The sequence below is a fragment of the Vanessa atalanta genome, chromosome 8 (genome assembly GCF_905147765.1).
Source record: "Vanessa atalanta chromosome 8, ilVanAtal1.2, whole genome shotgun sequence".
NCBI lineage: Eukaryota > Metazoa > Arthropoda > Insecta > Lepidoptera > Nymphalidae > Vanessa > Vanessa atalanta.
In genome coordinates this window covers 5997983-6020323 of record NC_061878.1, presented here as the reverse complement: position 1 = coordinate 6020323, position 22341 = coordinate 5997983, and the positions used below count along the sequence as shown (strand labels likewise).

At 31.1% G+C, this 22341-nt stretch overlaps 1 protein-coding gene across 1 annotated transcript in view; it reads right to left on the bottom strand.

Annotated features, from left to right (window-relative positions):
- LOC125065608 overlaps nucleotides 1-5558 on the bottom strand; it is a 187273-nt gene extending 181715 nt beyond the window's left edge. The window contains exon 1 of the mRNA XM_047673324.1: nucleotides 4644-5558. The gene's annotated coding sequence lies outside the window, so the exon portion shown is untranslated. The remainder of the gene's footprint in view (nucleotides 1-4643) is intronic.
- Between the last annotated feature and the right edge of the window lie 16783 nt (nucleotides 5559-22341).

Sequence of the window (22341 nt, the reverse complement as noted above, 5' to 3'; positions counted from 1 at the left end):
TCCTCAACATTCAACGGCATAGACATCAAATATCATGTAGATAAGCTTGATTTAAAGTATTTTTTTTACTAATTATTTATCGATATAATCCTAGTATTGAGAACCTTCTGGAAGCGTTCCATATTTAAAATTCCAATTTTACGCTGCACACCGCACAGATCATTACCGTTTAATGGTAATTGAATTACCATATTCACAGTTCGATCAATAATTATTTATCATTAAAATAGCCCGCAGAACACTGACAGCGCTGCCAACAAACATGATTGATTATAGAAGTCCCTAATTCAATGAATTAATTAATGAATAATGAAAACACGAGCACACTTCATAGTTATAATATTTTGTATCGTATTTTTTTATAAAAAAAAATCAGCGTTTTAAAACTACGCCTAACCTCACAAATGACTAAAATGAGGTAGGTTAGTTTAATACAAGTGGTTTCAAAAGGTTTTTGACAGTTCAAAAACAATGACATTGCACAGACTAAATTTATATTATACCAATTATACATTACTTGTTCTTCATAGCAAATTTTATCAAATTCGGTTCAGTGGTTAGGCCGTGAAAGCGTGAAACAGACAGACAGAGTTACTTTCGCATTTATAATATTAGTGGAGATAAAGTACTGCAGAAAGGAAATTAAATATACTACCGTCGGCCCAAGGCATACAAACCTTTCAAAAAAGATCTTGGAGTTTATTTTAAAACGCCACGTTAATAAATAAATAAATATTGGACAACATCACAAACATTACTCTGATCCCAATATAAGTAGCTAAAGCACTTGTGTTATGGAAAATCAGATGTAACGACGGTACCACATACACCCAGACCCAATACAACATAGAAAACTAATGAACATTTACTACGTCATCTCGGAACCGGGAAACCGGGACCTCGGAGTGGCGTACCCATGAAAACCAGCGTACACACCACTCGACCACTGAGGTCGTCAACATATTAATATCGCCACATAATCAAATACCTATTTATATTTTCTCTACTTCCGAACATGATAAGAATTAAAAGCAAACGAATTCAGTGGTTGCCCGCACTATACCACACCTTTAATAACAAAGTCATCGCGACTCCAGCATTCAATGTACTGAAGTGCTAAATCATTATCTTTGATTGATTCTTACGAATTCTCGTCAGTTTTTGATTCGGAAGTAATAAGCTAAGTGAACATAGAAAGAAAAGGCTTGTTTAAGACATTCAACCCCCGTCATTAATCTCTCACTCTCCGGTCTCTCTCACGCGCCTTCGTCTCTCTCTTCAAACGAGCCGCAGGGTAGCGACGAGGGCAATGCGCTTCCCGAAAAAAATTACCAGTTTACTCCGGTTACTGATACCGACACTCAAAAAATGACCCAAATAATATATGAAGTAAACACAAAAAATATCAATTTTTTTAATAATACTTTATCAACATTGTAACAAGTACCCAATACATATCAGATAACAAAAACATATATATATGTTTATGTTATTTTTTTTTTTTGTTCCAAGCCCGTGGTTCTATTGTCTGGAAGAGATTACTACTTTAGCAATAATATCACTATGCAACTTAAATACTTTTATTATTTGTATTTATAGAATACAGCTTACAAATGTTTGTAAAGCACAATAGGAAATATTTATTTGTGTAAATTTCAAGTAAATTAATTTAGTACATAGAGTAAATTACTAATTACACTTGACAAGTATTATTGTAGGTACTACAGTGGTCATAAAGAAACAATAGATATTACTTGATTGTTTTACAAAGCACTCTTCAAAGTACAATACAAAAAACATATTCTATAACAAGCGATGTATAATGCACATTTATAACTTTCCCCTTAACATTTATAATGAAATCAGCAATTGATATCGTATCATTTCGCATTCGCGCGTAGATAATTTATATACTCTTAGATTGAAATCTGTATCTCATCATTGAATACAATGAATAATATGAATCAAGAAGTAATAAGCAAAAAATACGGTTGACCTTCTTAGATATATCTGCAACCGACACGTGATTATATCAAATAGAGAAGCCTAACATGAAAACAAATTCCTCATTACGAAATACACAGTGCTACAATTAGACCGTAGTATTGATATGTGGAATACGAGATTCAATATTGTTTTATATAATTTCAATACATTTATATGAAAATGTTAACATTGTTTTAATATTGCATTGTCACTATTGCTTTATGTATTTTGTTCTGCATATCTTCTTATGCTAGGCCTATTAAGCTTAAAGAAAAATTACGACAAATAATAATACGACTTAAATATGGGTATTCGAAACAAATACGTTTTGAAATAATAAAACTGAAATAAATTTGATCACAATCTATATATAAACACGCAAAGATAAAACACTTCAATACCTTTTTCATCTCTGCTTTTTATTATTATTTTTTTGTTTTGTTTTCATCGACTTTATTTAGTGTTACCAATAAAAAAAATTAAGAGAAAAAAGAAATCGAGATACACAATTCCATATTTGATTTCGACAAATGTTCAATATCGATGTTCAAATTTAGAACACTGGACGAACACTGATCATGAATAATAATCATTAATATTATAAATTGATTGATAAGTTATCTGTTATTATGTAAATAAATAAAGAATGATATTGACTATCTGTCAGTCTTCGTTAAAGTATTACCTAATAAAAGGAAACTATTAAAGATAGCCCTCAGACATAAACTCAAAGTGACATATATATTAATGGACATAATATTAAATCGTTTATATCCATATTTTCTATCAAACGTTAATATACTTAACAAAATTTGGTTGCGTGCGATTTGGTCTATCCATATAAGTCTATCCTAATAACTTCACGATTAATGTTCTTAGAGATAAGATTCATTTAATAAAGTATTCATTATGCAATTACGCGTAAGGTGAAAATTGGAATCGATGTTTTTAGTTCACATATGGACAGAACCCTATTGCTAAAGCCACACCACTGAATATGCAAGGTTCACATAAATACGCGCACAGAAATAGAGAACAAACTTTTCCAAAATATAAAATATGAAAGAGAATTCTACAAACATATTTATTTACACAACTATTATAAATGTGATAGTGATGTCTCTTTGTCTGTTGCACACCCAAACCAAATGAAAAAAATTGATTAAATTTGGTACAAAGCAAGCTTTAACTCCAAAGAAGAACTACTTCATATGCCTAAAACCTGACGATAACCTCTTAAATAACTAGTTTTTATAATAATAATCATCGTTACTCGTACTCGTACTAGATATCCTAAAAAATTAAACCGATGACGCTGTAACTCAAAACGTCCAGTTTGACAAAATCCAACCAATTAGAAACTTTCCAATGCGAATGTATTAATACGTATTAATAGTAGTAAATATTGTGTTACTATTCAACTAAATCCTAATTCAAAGTTAAATTGATTTAATTATCATTAAGTCAGTTTGGTTGATGACGAATGGGGCCAACACAAACCCACAGATCCAACGATTAGCATAATTTTACAAAGGCCCTTTATCATGGTAAAGACAGCACGCACTGGCTGTAAGTTTGTTACAACAGATTTGTAATTAACCCAATTATGAATTACCTCACTAAAAATAAATATGAAATAGTCACTACGAAATAAGACAAATAATCTGATTTTAAATATCGAAAGGTTAATAAAAACTCAAATTTAAAGAGCATAGCAGACCGTTTTTAGGTAGTTTTTATTTTTTATAAATAGCTTTTAAAAGGACGTCTTAAAATGTTTTTTTTTTCGTATGGCTGACGCATTAACTTACGACTAAATTGGAAGCTTACATAATAAGGGACAATTATTTTGGATCCCTTTAAGCAGGACAGTTCTCCATCTCATAGTCTTAACCGATGATATAGAAAAAACACACAACACGCACTACAATTTTTATCTTTCAATTTGCATATATTTAAAACAAGAATAACATTTAAAAATAAAATTTAAGAATAATACATTTTTTATAAAAGTATGACTGTATGTATATAAAACACTCTTTATTTATTGCCTAAAATAGGACGGCGGCCAGCATTATATAATATAAATAAAATATAGATTACCGAACAAATTCTACTTGTAATGACAATCTAGTGTTGCAATCGACCGAAATCGGTATTTTTATTCGTAATCGATTATCTCTACTATAATCTTTAAGCGACGGCAAAAATTGAGTTCGGTTTTTTCTTTAAAATTACATCATAAACCTCGAACGGAATAATATTTGTTTTGAAATGTAATAACAGCTATAATCTTATATTTTTAATGTTATAAAAATACCAATATCATCCAATATTAGAAACAGAGTTGAATTTAATATACTGCTACATACATTTATGTATATATTCACCCCTAAAAGTAAGCTAAATGCTAATAAAGCTGTTTTCGTTTTAAAAAAATCATGGCGTAACAGAGTACAGCGCCGACTTAATGATATTTCATTTTTAAATTTTTTCCTCATGAATACTTGAAGTGGGTCCCTTGCTTTAAACCAAAAATATTATCTTGGCCAAAAGCAATTTGCATTCATCGCTTTTATGCCAATTTTCTAACATTAACATTTTTATGCAGTATAACAATCTTAATATACATCAAAAGCTTAATAAAACTCACTTACCGTATAAGGAAGTTAAAAACAATCGGGCTTCAATAGTCAAGACACAGTTTTTATTACAAAACTGAGTTGATATCGAAACTAGTCCAATATAAGTTTATAATTTCACTTTTCAAACAGATCGTTCCACTTAGTCACTCAATTTAACACCAAAAGTAAAGTCCTTACACAATTGTTTTACCTCGTCTCAATCGCTCGGTTTCACTTTCCACTGGGTATCGTAATCAGTCACGAATCGGAAATGGCTGCCGGCTCTCAAATTTCCGATCGCGATGTTCGTAAAAGTTATGCCGAAGTGATTCAGTGCGCAACGGGAGCGAGAGTCCCTGCAACTAGCACGCCGCCCGACTGCCGAACAGCGACTGTGATAACGACACTTCTTACGAATGAACCTGCGAACCTCTGTATAGTCAGCGTATAAGCTCGCCTCTCTCTCGCCGCCCCGTCTACGCACTAAACGTATCTCTATCGACTCCCGTTTAACCCGATCTCGACCGTCCTATAATCAAAACAAGATACACTTTGAATCGCTCCCCATCCACGAACTCGCCTCGTTCACATCGCGTAACGAGTTTACGGTACGTAAATCGTAGTAGATTTGTTTTTCAGCCTGGCCACAGTAATCCAGTTCTTGGCTCTGGGACTCAGAGCGCTTTTTTCCGAATCGTTTCCCGTTAAATAGAGCCTTCTTTTTGTGCAGCCGGCACCCGGTAACCTATGTAAGGAACTCGAAATAACCGCTATGGACAAGATGCCAACTTTCTAAACTAAACCTATAAGACCGCGCTATTGGGACCGTGAATTACGTTATTTTTATTGGAAGTCACAATAGTCGGAACAATAATAATAAAGCATTTAGGAGATTGGATATTCTGGGCGGCGACGTGTTGTAATTTGATGTTTTTGCATGGCGCGGTTGTCGTCTATAATGGTTATTACGGCCGCGGTTGTGACTTCGGTGTCAATTATCTGGCTGTGGTCGAAGCCCCACAAGCCCACAACACTGAGCGCAAATTGGATTCCATTCGCTAAAGCAGATTATTCTTTCAAAAGGTTGTGCAATATTATATAAGAAACCTTAATTTAAGCCTCTTACATTTCTCAAAATAGACTCAGAAATAGGTCAAAAATATCGTTTCTGCTATGCGACACCAGAGATATCTTCCAATGAAACTGAAACTATTCCCATAAGATATAGAGAAGTAGTCATATATACTGGATAACAAATATTGAAAACCGTAAACCCTTTCGTGATCCCGCGACGATTCCAAACTAGGTCAGGAAGCATGGTCGTAAAGTAAGGGAAATTTCACATGTACAAACGCAACGACAACAATTTTATTAGCTATCTTTATACAAATGTATTAAATTTAAACCACTTTCATGGCTTAAATTTTAACATTTTTTAATAGTTCTTTCTTTTTAATTTCTTATGGAAACGACCTTATGATAATTTAATATTAATACAATACACGAAGCTATCGAAGCACAAAATACAAAGATATGTACAAAATAGTAAAAAAATAAGCCACAGTAATCTTGTTATAAAACTAGTATTAGTAAAAAAGTAAAAGTTACAAGTGGATAGCAATTCAGCAAAAAAAAATACTTTTTTACGATAAGTCATATAATAAGGAAGCCGCATCGATGCGGTCACTCTCGAGAATCTTTTTATATTGGTCTCCAGTGATCAACCTTACGAAAGCCATTTGTATCTGCCGTAAGGAAAAGTTAACACGGCCATAAGTTGAATTTTTGCTGTTCCATTTTCAAAAATATTAATATAACATTTTTATAATCCAAATAATACTTCATTGATCATGATTATACGTGTTTTATGTGGTAAAAATTTAATTTAATTTCAATACAGGAAGATGAAATATTTCAGAATTTATTTTTAATACTAATAAATATCATGTAGTTCACAGAGCTACAAACATGATGCGCTATTGTAACGTTATTTTAAATGAATCAAATACATAAGATTTCATACTTATGTATTTGTAAATATACAAATTGTTTTTATAAATATGTAGTTCGGTACAATAATAAGCCTCTAATGATATTTGAAAGATAGCGTGAGGAAAAAAGCTTTGACTGTACTGTGTGTGTGTGAGATATCAATGTGTGATAAAGTCTGAGTACGTCTATTTTAATCAGTATAATATTGATATACATTAAAATCAAAATACATTTAATTGAACGATTAATGATCAATTGACAAGTGAAAAAGATTTAATTTAATGTAAAGCTCCCATCCTCACTCTGAAATATACTTACTCAGAAAATCATATTGTTCCATTTGACAAAAAAAAAAATAACAAGCCTTGTCAGTCTAGTGAGTATTATATAAGATTGAACATCCCGAGGTCCAAAACTTCAAATTTATGTTCAGGAGAAGGTAGGATTTTTCTATCAATATATTACCTCTAAATGAAAATAAAGTCTGTTTACATCAAAATTAATCGCATTTATAATACAAGTAGAGATCAAATAGTACATTAATAAATAATTAGTCAACTAAAAGCCGTCGATGTTTCAATCGGAAAAAAGCTGTCAATACCTAAATATTACTACTTAGAAAAACCTTTAAAAATTTTCCATATGATATTTTGTAAATTAATTTTATTTTACGTTTTTCTAATTTCAGCAAGAACTTGTCTAGTAGTTTATAGGACTTTAGTTTATAATAATTGAGCGTACATTGTGTCCTCGCCTTTATTTACGTTGAACATGATAATACTGATTGTTGACTGGCATTTCTAAACTTTATTATTTCCCGGTATAAAAAAAAAATATAAATAATCAAATATGATCCATACACATCGAAACGAAGTATGGCAACATACAGACAGAGAGACAACAATATTAAGCGTAAAAATATATTGTGTTAAAACGGACCTCTTATTAACAATTACCTTGTAATGTGTATCTTTACATGATAATATTGTGTCTTATATTCGAACTCTTCTAACGGATATCGAGTCTGTCCATAGAGACGTACCTCTTTCATTCAAAGCACTTCGGCTTCGTCCTCGCATTTCATTGAATAACAGTTGATGTCGAAATAAAAGTCGAATAGTTGGCAGTTTATATGATGTTACTCAATACAATATAACACTAGGGACAGGTATCAAATTTTAAGGAGCATTATACAAATTAAAAAACTAAGTTTATATATTTGGCGACAATTTTGAAGAAATTACAATCTTTCTAATGCTATAAATGTGAAAGTCTCAATCACGTCAAAACGGCTGCACGGTCTGGAATAGCAATAAAACTATATTTTAATATAAATAATAATTAATAATATTATATAATTTAAAAATTTGATCGACATTAGATCCACATATAAAAAGGCAAATTTAAATAAAAAACAGGTGATAACCCTTTAAAAATGAGATGGTTCGGAGTGTATTCCACCACACGTCACCAGTGCATTCTTCTTTCTTCTTCATTTTATCCAATACATTCCTTACCCTTTTTTTGTCATCGTTAAGTAGAAGACGCATTAAGCACATGACATATTGTGATTTGCAACTTCAAATCCGGACAGAACTTGAAACTACAAACATCACTAAGATCTACGTGTACTGTCTGTATAATCTTTCAATGGTTCTTTAAAAAAAGAGAATAATTAATTCTAGAAAAATTTAATCTTGCAAATTTTCTTTTCCCTCTCTAAATATCATTTAAATCATTGTTGATCTTATTTCTTATGTTTTCTACGACGCTAAACCACCACAAGTTGACAGCGATGACAACAATAATAATAAATTTTGTCGTATTACAGTGAGTGCATCAGACGGCATCGGATATGATACGACTACTTCATAACAATCACTGCTAGCGAAGTGCATTAGTAATACTGGTCTTTTAATTATAAAATAAGTTAAGCTATCGAAATTAATACAAAATAACTTCGTTTTCTTTTATTAAAACTAAAATATGACGAAAATTGCATTACATTCTAATATTTCACGAAATAAAATAAAAAGCTTTCTAAATGGAATGCGGAATATGTAATTTTTTTACAACAATTTCATTCTATATTAACATTTAAATAGTTTCAACGAACACTCCACATAAAAAATAAGGTCACTAATGTTAATTGTTAAATCTTATATTCAAAATTATATTTTATTTTTTCCATATCGTCGTCATTTCAAAATGAATATAGGTTAAATATACTAAAATAATAATGATTATGACAGATAAAGCGATCATAATTGACTAGAAATACTATACGCATATAATGAGCGAGAAGCCCAGAGAGGCACAATACACTTTTATGGGCCTGTTATTTTTTATGTTGTCAGCAGTTTGCACGCCATGGACAAGATTGGCGACAGTTTAATAAGGGCCGTTGTCAACTCGGAGCCAAAATACGAATGCGTAACATGTGGCGATCTGAGTGACATTTAAAAACCAATAATAGGTCTGTAATGTTTTTTTTTACATTTAATTATATTAAAATAATATTTTGTTTTTTTTTTTTCAAAAATACTAAAAAGGTTTTTGTTTTGAAAGTTGAAGAGTATATTTTTTTATAATAAAATTTGACGAAGTTACAAACTGTAAATCCTGCTTAATTTTTTTATTTGCTTTATTGAATAATAGCCTACAAATATTTTTATAATGCTTAACATAATATATATATTTACTTTAATTTAAGAAATTATATTAAAAATTTCATTAATATTGTTTCGAAGTAAACAAGACAAAAAGCTATTTCATGCGCTCTTATTAAAATGGCACATTCGTAAAAGCATGATCTCTTCGAGCTATTAACCCAAATGTTTGCTTTTTCTCTTGAAAGTTAAGCTATGTTACATAAGAACATGTAAAGGACAAAGCTATTGTAGGAGAAATGGCGCAACGCTCCCGTAACAATAGAGCGTAGGCGATCATACCGTTCAATAGACGCCATGTTGTATGCATTATTCATGTAATGCAGACTTTTCCAAGAAATCGCCTAGTACGTACAGATAAAAATGTACACAGATTATAATAAGACTTTGATGGATGAGGAATTTGGGGATACATTATTAACTTTGCATATCCCCGAAAAAGGTTCGATATAAATAATCGGAAATTTACAGTTATTTTATTTAAATTTGTGAATATTAAACTTTAATAACAACAAGCGACTTTTCAAATCAAGAACCACAATCATGCACATTAAATATTTTATTCTGCTTATTTTGAAATTAAATAAATTGAAAAATGTCATATTAAGAACTTTTTTTAAATGATTGAACTTCAATATCTCACCGATTTGAAATCATAACAAAAGCAATCATGACAAAAGAAAAATATTCTTATCCACTCAATATTTTCACGCTCGCATTAATTTTTGCGGAAGGGTTAAAGTGATTAGTTACTAAACAAGAATAACAATGTAAAAAATTGGTCTTCAAAAAGATTCTTTTATAAATAAAGCAGACTCGCACCGGGCAATTTTCCCGGATGGATAACGTTAGGGGAAGGTGGTCCCCTTCTTTCTTACAATTGTTATTTTGGCGCCCGCCTTGCTTTTTGAGCTTGTCGATCGATGTCAAAATATTTGAGACAGTAGTTGAACCTACAATAATTCGTGAACATAAAATTTACGAGGTCGTTGCCTTCCAGCGATGTTCCTAGTTTAACACGCATGTCACTTTTATTCGCACTATAAAAGTTAATCAAGGATTTATTGCTGCCAAGTCTAGTATAACATACACACCCGTCATCACATCCTTTTTAATATTAGTGATAAGTTAATTTCACAATATTTTTTTCTACATTCTATTAGTTTTTATTTATTTTGGAAGTCGACTTCCATTAGTTTTTAAATGACTTCTAAAAACACAACATCATACATTGTCTTGTAGGTAATTAATTGTATTAAGGAACATAAATCAAAGGGTTTTTTGGTTGCAAATTTCACACCTTTGTCCTGATATTGTTAAAGTATAATCAAATACTTACATCGTCAATGCGTTGAAGTACGAGACATAAGATATAAGCCATCCCGTGTAATTACATTGACTCACGCTTCTTTCAAACCGGAACACAGAAACACAAAGTATCTGCTGTTTGGCGGTAGAATAATTGTTATGTAGTTATTCCAACCCGTCGGAAACTTGGAATTGGAATAAAAAATAGTTTTTATTTATTAACATACTCCAAAAACTAATCAATGAACATGTATTATTGTATATGTAATTAAAATTTATCTCAATATTTATATACAGAATGATTAGGCTTTGTCGGTGTAAACAACATTTATAATTGTAACAAAAACCTGCTATCAACAAAATGTTTTTAAAGAAAAAACTAATCAGTATAATATGTAAATTATATTTATCGATATTGCAATAAGGTACCACAAGATAACCATGCACACATCACACACACATATAAACCGAAACGAAGTGAATTAGTGACACTATTACCCGATGTCTTATAAAAGCAAATCGCAGCTTTATGTGTGTGATAAAACCTGTATTTCGATAAAGATTATCGTGTACGCAAACCAATCACATATACCGTTTCGTGTATGCATACCATAAAACAGAAAATCAATTATTCAAAAAAGATTTTTTATTAATAAAGTATTAAAATGAAATGTATAGCATCTTACGAGAAGCTTATTTATATAGGATTTTATATATATCGGAATATTTATGTGCTTTCCGCTTATGAAGAATATTAATTTATGTAAACATGTTCAAGTTACAGGGGATATAAATTTGGGGGAGAATGGCCGGAACAAACACTATATATACAATCTTTGTTTAGTTAAAAGATCGATTTTAGGGATCCGTTTAATCACCAGCGACTCCCATTAATTTGTTAAGTCCGTCAGTCTATCACGGCCTCCAAACTATTAACTTAATTGAAATATACTTCATTGATAGCTATTTTTTAGCAATAATCATAATATTTCGACGACCTCCGTGGTCGAGTAGTGTGTACACCGGTTTTCATGGGTACGCCACTCCGAGGTCCCGGGTTCGATTCCCGGCCGAGTCGATGTATAAAAAGTTCATTAGTTTTCTATATCGTCTTGGGTCTGAGTGTTTGTGATACCGTCGTTACTTCTGATTTCCATATCACAAATGCTTTAGCTACTTAAATTGGGATCAGAGTAATGTATGTGATGTTGTCCAATATTTATTATTATTATTTTATTAAATAATTTGAGTAAAGTATCGAAACAGGATTTTCTGAAACTACTCATATCTATACTATCTATATGTTGAACATTATAATAAGTAATTAAATCATATGCAGTGGGTGGTGCAAACATATCCTATAGTTGGCGGCATATTGTCGGTGTTAAAACTTCTACCACGCTTGCGGCCATTTTCCCGTCTACTTTATTGTTAATTTAAACAATGTTATTCATATTTACGAGTATATAGTACTCAAATTTGATCCACGGCTATTTTACCAGACGTTTCGAAGCGCTGTCATATCGGCTACTAATTAATAAATATAGTTATAGCTGCGATGACACAGGGATTAGTATATGTGAATTGTAATTTTAACCGAAGATGTTTCGACCAAAGAGCAAGCGAGTTGTGATGTACTTAATTATTTTTTTTTATATATTTTTTCTTGCACAACGGCAAAGGATCGTAATACGGTAAACTTGCACGTAGATTACTACTACTATTTCTTGCAGGATGATTTTCTGCAATATATGCATCAAACAACCTACTTTTTTATGATATAGGCAAGGAGGCTCACCGATGGAAAGTGACTACCACAGGAAATGGCTTTAAGAAATGTGTAGACTCTTCTCTTTAAGGTTTCAGACGTATCGGTTCGGAAAACTGCCGGCGAAGGCTGTTTTAGTAGTGGTTGTGCGAGGCAGAAAATACCTTAAAAATCGCGCTCTTGTGGATTTTCGGACATCTAGGTGTACTGATGCGATGTCCCAAGGTGAAATTAAGCGTGATATAATATGCTCCAGACCTTCTTCCTCTCAAGTAAAGGCTTCAGTCCAGTAATGCAATATTTACAGAATTTTATTTAATTACTTTAAATAAAACCTAAGTCTTTGAAGTATTGTTTCAAATATCATATACATTAAAATGAAAAAAAATACTTAATATATATATATATTTAATTCCAAACTGTAAAAGTACATTTGAATTTAAAATATATTTAAGGAATCTTCAACGAAAAGACAATTGATAATATTAAAAAGTCAATATCGAAATCTTATTCAAACTCCTTCGATACGGAATAATGTTTCATAGTATTAAAAACTTTCAATTTTCTTATGTAAATTCCAATCCTTGGTCGAAACTCTATCATGGACAGCTTAAATCAATATTTAATCTAAATTTATAGTCTTTACTTATATTTAGCTCCAAAATTTATCAAAGTTATTTGAACTTATAAAATTGGAACAAACTCATATTGAAATTAAAAAATAGTTAAATTGTAATTTTTATTGGCAAATATGCGGAGATGGCCGAATCGATAGATATTAACCGATTCAAATCCGGCAATCACTATTGAACTTTTAAGTAAATAATTCACATCATCATGTGTTCAGGGTTAACGTCGTAATAAAACCTACACGAAGGTTATTCTGCCACGTCTATATTCACTAAACCGCACTAGAGCGATGAAATAAGCTACGAAGTTTATCCTAAAAAGGAGTCAAGCATTTACCCAGTAGGGACATTTAAAGGTTACAAGGTTACACTTTTACTTTTCGACCAATTTTAACATATGTATGTATTTGAAAAAAGAAATATTTTTTAACTTTTATTGCATTTGAGGTTTTACATTTATTTTTCCGCCTAACCTTTTTTTGAAACGAAGTGTGTATGTTGTCTCCATTACATTCGCACTAAATAAATTCGTGCATCTATTAATTTATACCTCAAAAACCGGTATTGTCTGTGGAACTGTTTTGAAATTGAATTATCGTCTTGACTATTATTCTAGCTGTAATATATTATATGAAATTTTGCGCGCGACATGAGATATATTGTCCAACATTCCTTATTTGTTATATATCGCATTATTTATGATATATTGCGGTAACTATAAGAATATTTACTGTGTGGGGATAGTGAGGTGAAGTGGTCTTCGGAGATACAGCCGGCACGTTCCCATTCTATTTCCATCGTTCATTCAAACTCTATCTTAAACCAAAAAAAACTATGAAATCTTTAATTGTGCTTTTCTTACTAAGATTATAAACGTAAAAGTATTATTTAAAATTTTTGTCAAGTAATCCTGCCTGAACGTCTATAAAAAAATAGGTACTTTGTTAATTATTATTAATAAAAATAATACACACGTTTAATTAACTTTCGAAAGGGTGCGGATAACAGCTAGTTAAAATATAAATACTAAAAAAATACTTTAGGTACTGATTTTTAAAACTTAAATTCTAAAAGGATAAATGAAGTATTTATTTATTTTTATTTAAATAAACATAGTAATCTAAATTGTGTCTCTTGGTGTTAAAAGTGCCAATATTGTCCTTATGGTTATCATAATAGAAACGATGAACAGATGTTGGATGTGTTATATAACATCTGACATTTTTATGTAACTTTTTTTTTTTAAATTCGTCAATTGCAAATTGTGATTAATATTTCATGTGAGGCTCATAATACCAAGTTACAGAATTATAATTCGTTTATGCTTAATAGGGAAGATCAAGTGAAATTGCATTTGTGGCTATTCAGTAACCACAATATTATATTTGCAGATAATTTGAGGTCAACAACCGATAATGAAACTACAAATCTCAATATTAAATTATCCGTATAAGACGCACTCTCTATTTATCTTAATTACATTTTTAATTTACATATTCGAATTTTAATTACACTGGCTGTACATGGCCAGCGTTATTAAAAAAAGAAGGCAATAAAATAACGAACTGCACAACTGTGTTAATTACAATATTCTTCGAAAGAAGAATGAATGATGATGAATTATCAAAATAATAATGTTTTTTATTATTAATATATTTTTTTTTTTAAATTATCCTATTTACCACTCCTTTTAAGCTTATCACTTGTGTTAGGAGTGGGTACGACAATAACTCAAGGGGTCAGGATAGATATAAAAACAAGAATATTATAGATTATAGTCGTAAATATCTACGATAAATATCTCTTTTTTATTCTTCTCTTCTATTCTAATCTTTTTTTTTTATTATAAATCTAATTGTGCATTCCAGTTTTATTCTTCTGGTGCATAATTAAAATGAGAATACTGATATTTTGTATCTTATAAAGTATTAATGATTGCCTTTTCCCCACGGTTGAGCAAACGCCTGCTATCTTCTTAAAGAAAAAGTTTCGAGCTTATTGCGCTAAGCTACTTCCGAGGAGGACGGGGGGTACACATGCGGCAGAGTTTCACCCCGCACATCCAGATCATTTCGAAATCAAAATATTCTTCATTCAAGTCGGCTCATAAAAGCACTTGCAAATCGTCAGTGTTGAATTTAAAGTAAAGTTACCACCGGTGCGGAAAGTAGATTTTTCCGAGAAAATCCGCCAAGAAACTCAGTAGTTACTCTTTTCCGTTACAATTATATATATATCAATAAAATTCAATTAAATTTATTCGAAATTCGAAATTACTTCACATCATCAATTTAGAAAATAATTCGGCTTAGCAGCATAAATGAAGCGGTTTAACCAAAAACACCAAAATCCTTTATCCATTTATTTGTAACAAAGATTTATGTGATAACCAGTGATTTTGTTATTATAGACAAAGCATATATCATCAATCAATGCAGATGAAGACATAAGTATTACCGCAAGATCATTAATTTGAAACATGTAGGTACAGATGTTCGTGGAGTTGCTAACCGCTATGGGAAAGTGATTCGGGGGCTAATTTGCCATCTGGGGCTTCAACCCGTCACTATCTTACGACAGCCATCTCTGTTACGATACTCCAAACTTTATTCATCCATTTAACCAGAATTACAAAGTTTAAACCTTATGTTACATTCAGAAGGAATAGATCACGTTGTATTCGATTTGGATAAGGGTTATCTCGACTTGATACCTTTTTGAATATTACTATAAATATAACCTAGATATTATATAGATATTATATATTAGATTATATAAATATTATATTATATATTATTAAAATTCGATATTGCGAACTTGGGTAACTAACAGTAGATAAATAATAGTAATAAAAGTAATGTTTTGTATGTTTACAGGCACAAAGGACTTTTTTATGGTATAGTTTGGTGGATGAGCATATGGGCCACCTGATGGTAAATGGTAAAAACTGCCCATAGACATTAGCGCCGTATGAAATTTTACAAAACCAATTCGCAAACATCCTTGGGAACTAAGATGTTAATTGGTGGTAGGGCTTGGCGCAAGCCCGTCTGCGTAGTTACCACCCACTCATCAGATATTCTACCTCCAAACAACAGTACTCAGTATTGTTGTGTTCCGGTTTGAAGGGTGAGTGACCTATGTGCCCGCCGGCCTGCCGATTCTATAAAAATATGTATAAATAAATTATTTTGCATTTAAGCAAACAATGAGTTCAAAATATATTATCTGTCCACAAAACTTTCATCAACATTGATTGAATTTCATTTAACCTCAAAAGCGTCAGATTTACATATTTCTTCGGGATCTGCCATTAAATTTTTACCGCCCATGAAAATACACAAAAGGACGATATTAAAAAAACACTTTTATTGTGGTATCAATGTAAAATGCTCATATAAAAAAGAAAATATGTATTTTTATTGATCATTCCATATAAATTGTTTTTTAAATTTTTTGTCGAAATAAATTATATTAAATGCTCACGATTTATTTTATTATATTATTATCTGTTCAGGTAGACTTTTTTGTATTGGCATATTACTAAAAATAATTAAATGCAAACCGGTTTAGAATGTAGATTCGACTGCAAAGAACCGACAAGAATCTCCGTAATTAGAATTCATTATCCTGTAAATTTTCGCATTGCTGGGCTAAGGCCTCCTCTCCTTTTTAAGGAGAAGGTTTGGAGCATATTCCACCACGCTGCTCGGTTGGTGGATACATATGTGGCAGAATTTCGTTGAATTACATGCAGGTTTCCTCATGATGTTTTCCTTTACCGCTGAGCACGAAATGAATTATAAACACAAATGAAGGACATGAAAATTCACTGGTGCTTGCCTGGGTTTGAACCCGCAATCATCGTTTAAGATGCACGCTAGTGCGCTTAGCGGTAAATTATAATTTTAGCTATTGGTCTACTTAACCTATAAATAAATCCAAACATAACCTCAAAATATTGATATATAAGTTATCATATTGATTAGCAAAATAATATTATGACGTCATTAGCAGCGCCATCTTGTTTTAATTAATAGACATAATTTATGACATTCGTTAGGAAAAGGAATTGAACTTGAATGCTATCGGCTAACTGTTATTAATATAATATTATAAATTATACATAAAGCTACTATTTATCCCAAGAAAGTAAAATTATTTAACGCCAGGTGTTACTATTCTTGTAAGATAAAGTGAAAGTATTGTATACATTTACTTTAAACTAGTTATTACTGGTTATAGTTTCAAGATGGACGTACCTATATAAATATATATTTATATAGTTTTTACTTGGTGGTGGTGGTATTCTACCTCCAAGCAGCAATACTTTGTGTTGTTGTGTTCCGGTTTGAAGGGTAAGCCAAAGGTGAGCCAGTGCAATAAGAAACATAAGGGGCATAATATCTTAGCTCCTGAGGTTGGTAGCGTAATGGTAAAGTAAGTTGGTAATGATTAATATTTCTCACAGCGCTAATGTCTATGGGCAGTGGTGCCCACTTACCATCAGGTGGCCCATACCTCTATCATAAAAATATACATCTATTTTATAGATATAGCTAATTTTAATAACATGTAGTTAAAAATGTTATTTTGCAACAATTCTTATTAGCTTTTTGAGCTAATGTATAAAAATATAACTTACCTACTTATAAGAGATCTGTCCTTAACCGATTAAGGTTTGACCAAGTAAGTATAAATAAATATTCCCAGGGCAAAATACACACGAGACACATAAACTACACTAAAAGCCGTTAAAAGCAGAATGTCGAGACGTTTGGAAATTCATTACAGCACTGCTATCGGTCAGAACCGCCTGTTTCGTGTCACGAAAACATTAATGCTCAAAGAATTCGCCCTTTGAGTATTGCAATCACTTGAGAATATATTTACTTTCGAAAAATTCTATAAAAACATATTTTGATCGAATACATCTTATTTGTAAAAAAAATATGTCGTTATATATCTTTGGAAGTAATAGACTTCGACACTATATGACTGATCACCATAAAAGTTGACACATTTATGTAATATTTCATGAAGCAGATTCTAATACAATCCACTTTGGTGTAAATCCCCGCTGGATAAAAGGCTTATTTAAAATCTCATAGCTTGAGATCTATCAGGATATTTTTATCCAAGTTGGTTCGTAATAACGGTAACTTCATATTATATTCATAACAATATTTTATATATCCATGAAAATGTTGGTAATTTCTATAGCAACAATGACACACATTGTTAACAAAAATTTGTAACATCAGGCTTCCGTCTCCGCATAATCAATTCATCCTTCCTTGGGCAAGGTGTTCGCTTCTATAATAAAATTTTACAAACGCTTTTAGCTTTGCCAATAAATACTTTGGTAAAAGGGCTGTATCAGACCTTTTAATATTTTATTATCTTTAACGGCATTAATAAGCTCTCAAACTCCTACTAATTTATTGAAGCAAAATTATAAAACGATGCTTTCACTATTTTTTCTCCTATAATGTTCTCACTGTTGCTTCTTTCGCTTATCATTTAACAACATCAAAGAAAAATACGAAAGTTCCTTCGTCTTTTACTTCAGTTTCTCAAATAATAAATCCATTAGCAGCTTGTATATAACCCACTACATCACAAAAGCCATTTTTCATATTGGAGAAGGTTTGGAACTCACTACACCATGCTACTCCAGTTTGAATATATATCCAATATACATATGATAGAATTATATTCGAAGCATGCAAGTTTCCTCACGATGAATTATTTTGCAATCGAGCTTAGCAAGCATTACAAACAAATTAATAAATATCGTTGCGATTTTAAGCAATCTTCAATTAATATCCATGTCCATGTTTAGCTATTTTTAAATGTTTTTGTATATTTTTTATATAACTTTTCATGATATATTTTATTAACTGTTAAAATATATATATATATATGTCGAAGCATCAAAAAGTTTTATTAAGATTTATTTATTTTTATCGTACAATGCTCGCAACCTTAGTATGACGTTAAAAAAAAAAGAATCGAAAAGTGTCAGGATTGATTGAACATTAAGAAAAAAGATCCGAACAAAAACAACGAGACTTATATTTTTGGAAATAAATATGTCTGATAACGAATTAATTCCCAACCCTTCGTTATATAAGGCGTTTCAACAGTGATAAGAATAAATATACAACTGTTTACTAATTAACGGTATTCACATATTATATATTAACATAACATAATTTACTGGAACAGATAAACTTATAATTATGCCTAGATTTTAAAACTAAAGACCTAAATTGAAAGTACCAACGCAGTAATAGCAGATAAAACAGCATCCCTAACGGAACGAGGTAAAATCGCTGAACAACGTACAAAACACCCTCATTATCACTAATATCACCAATCAGGATTAAGTAAGTTTCTCTGCGTTGGATAAAGACTATAGCATCGAGGATAACGAGCGCAATAGTCGTTAATATATGAGATAAACCTCTATGGGTCAAAAGTGTGTCCATGTTGCCAAAACACAAAATCAAAATATACGTTATTCAAGTAGGTTTTTTACAAGCACTTTTGAATCGTCATTTTACAAACTATATTAAGTGAAGCTACCACCGGTTCGGAATGTAGATTCTACCGAAAAGAATCAGCAAGAAACTCAGTAGTTATTCTTCTTAACTTATAACATTCATTATATATTTATATAAAATATCCTGCATGGAAGTCATCAAGTATTAGCTCCACGCCTTTGTATCATCTTTATAATACTGTATTGAATAATATGCCTATTTTATGAATGTATTTTGAAGAAATGATTTGAATTTATGAATCGGCAAAGTTAAAAATGTCTGCGCAATTTTATTATAGAAAACGATAATTTGAACCAAGAAGGATTTATTGACTCAGACTTGCATATAATCATCTACTCATATCGATTTATTAATATTAGTGTACGTCCAGTTGCTGAAATACAACTCTAATTATTATTATAATTTTTTGGAAAACGTATGTGTATGGATTGAAATATATTGAACATTTTAACCAATATAATTTCAGTTTGTTTTATAGGTAGCTCCTTGATTATTTATATATCGAGAAAGACTGTCGCATTACTGTGTGAGGTCTCCAAATACGGCCCTGGCTGCATATGATGAGAGTGAGATCTGCATGGCTAATCTACAAAAACAAAGTCGAAACTCAACGCAGACCACGATCATGAAATGTCAGGGTTCTATGCGTCAAAGGATACATCATAATAACGTAATATTTTCCTCAAGTCGGTTTTCAATATTACACGAGTGATTCAACTGAATACTTACTTAATACTGACTTCATAAAGAATGCACTGTTATTTGATTGCACTACATAATATTAGTTAAGGAACTTTGTCATGTAGTTTTGTGAACAAATAAGATTTTTTTTTATCTTTTTTTATTTTTATTTTATATTTTTTAAAAATTCTTTTATATAGAATTTAACAAAAACCGATTTTATTTTTTTGAGATAAATATGTAATAAAAAATAATTATTTTGACAAAGAAGCATTTTAAAAAGGTAATTCTAACATTTTCCAAAGAAACCTTCTTTGCATTTATTACTATGACAAAATTAAAAAAAACATTGAAAAATATTTTTAACTAAACAATATAGTAAAAAATCTTACCGTATCTACAGCTTAGATTCTATGTTTATAAGTAAGTTTGTCTTCAAATGCCGTTGTATTATAGACATATGTGACTCGACTATCCGACGATCAATTTGCTTAATATAAATGAATGAAAAGTAATGAGATCATGAGGAAACAAGATACGCCAAGTGGTTATGGCGTGCACGTTTGCATAAACCACAATCCCTGATTAAACACATTATACCGTAATAGTACCAATATGGTGTATTTTTTTTAAATCATTTATTTCAGGTTAAGAAATCTCATTAAAATAATATTTTATAATATTATAGCTCTTAAATTATAGTACGGACGAATAAACAGCTCATATATACTGTTGTGTGTGTGGTTAATTTTTTTTTAATATTGTATTATTATGTCATCGTAGTCGAAGATAAAACCCGTTCCTTCGCTTTTTAGGATACTCAAAATCTATAATAGATCTTAGGGATAAAAGATTAACTGTCGTATATTTTTCATTCAGATTTTTTTTAATGGTAAATGATTGGAGTCTACACAAATTTTATTTGTGAAGAAGATGACCACAGGACTTTACTTGGTACTTGTGCAAACCCGTTACCCGCCCACTCCTCAGATATTCTACTACCAAACAATACTTAGTATTGTTGTGTTCTAGTTTGGAGATTGGCCGAACTGGTAGTGGCTGAGGTGGTGACCACTTACCATCAGGTGGCCCATTTGCTCGTCCGCTTACCAATATTATAACATAACTTTATAAAAAGCTGATTTTTACTTCGTATAAAGTATACAATATTATAAATTATAAAAAAAATAAAATTAGATTTCATGGTATTGTATTTTATAATATTATGTTAGAAATATATAATTTATTTGGGTCATAAAATAATAGAAATGAGCGAGCGCAAGTCACAAAAATGAAACAAACTATTCGTCTTTTTGCATTCAGAGACGTTTGAATAATAAACGTTAGGTACATAAATATCTCACATCGTAGCCAAAGAATATATGAAAATACTAATTGACATCGCAATCTTTTTAACAGAAGTCTATTATATAAAATTTACAATTAAATAAAGGATACGAACTAAAGAATAATGTATTTACGTTTTCCTTTTAGCTGCACTCGTGTACATTAGAAATACAAAGAACACAGCGGAGAAACAAAATCAGAAACAGTCTGTAAATTCCCCCTTGAGGAAATAAGATCTAATTCCAACATTTTGATCCAATGCAGATTAGTTAACGTGGCTAAATATCATTCGATTTTGTAAGACATTTCACCGCCTAATGCAAAAATAATTTTACAAACACAAATGAAGCTTATTAAAACTCAATAGTTTTTGGCCGGGCTAGAAACCGCATTTTTCGTATAAGAACCCCGGGATTCTCACTCACTAAACCACTGCACTGGCCGTCTTCGGATCGAAATGGCCGCGGGATCACGTGCACAACGTTTCCCCGGCCCCTTTTCTTTCTGTGCGCCGCTTGTGTCTCGGCGGAGTTCTCCTCAAGGGTTGTTGCAACCAACTCCAACAGGCCATCTCGGCTATCTAGTAAAGAGATACTTAAATATATATTTCAATATTTTTTGTTACTACATATCATAAAAGATATCACAAAAGTTCAAATTTACCTATCCTCTATCATATTATTTTAAGCATTTATTTCTATGAATATACAGTTTTAGAGAATTTTATTACACATAGATATTAACATATTTTAATTTTAGTTACAGGTA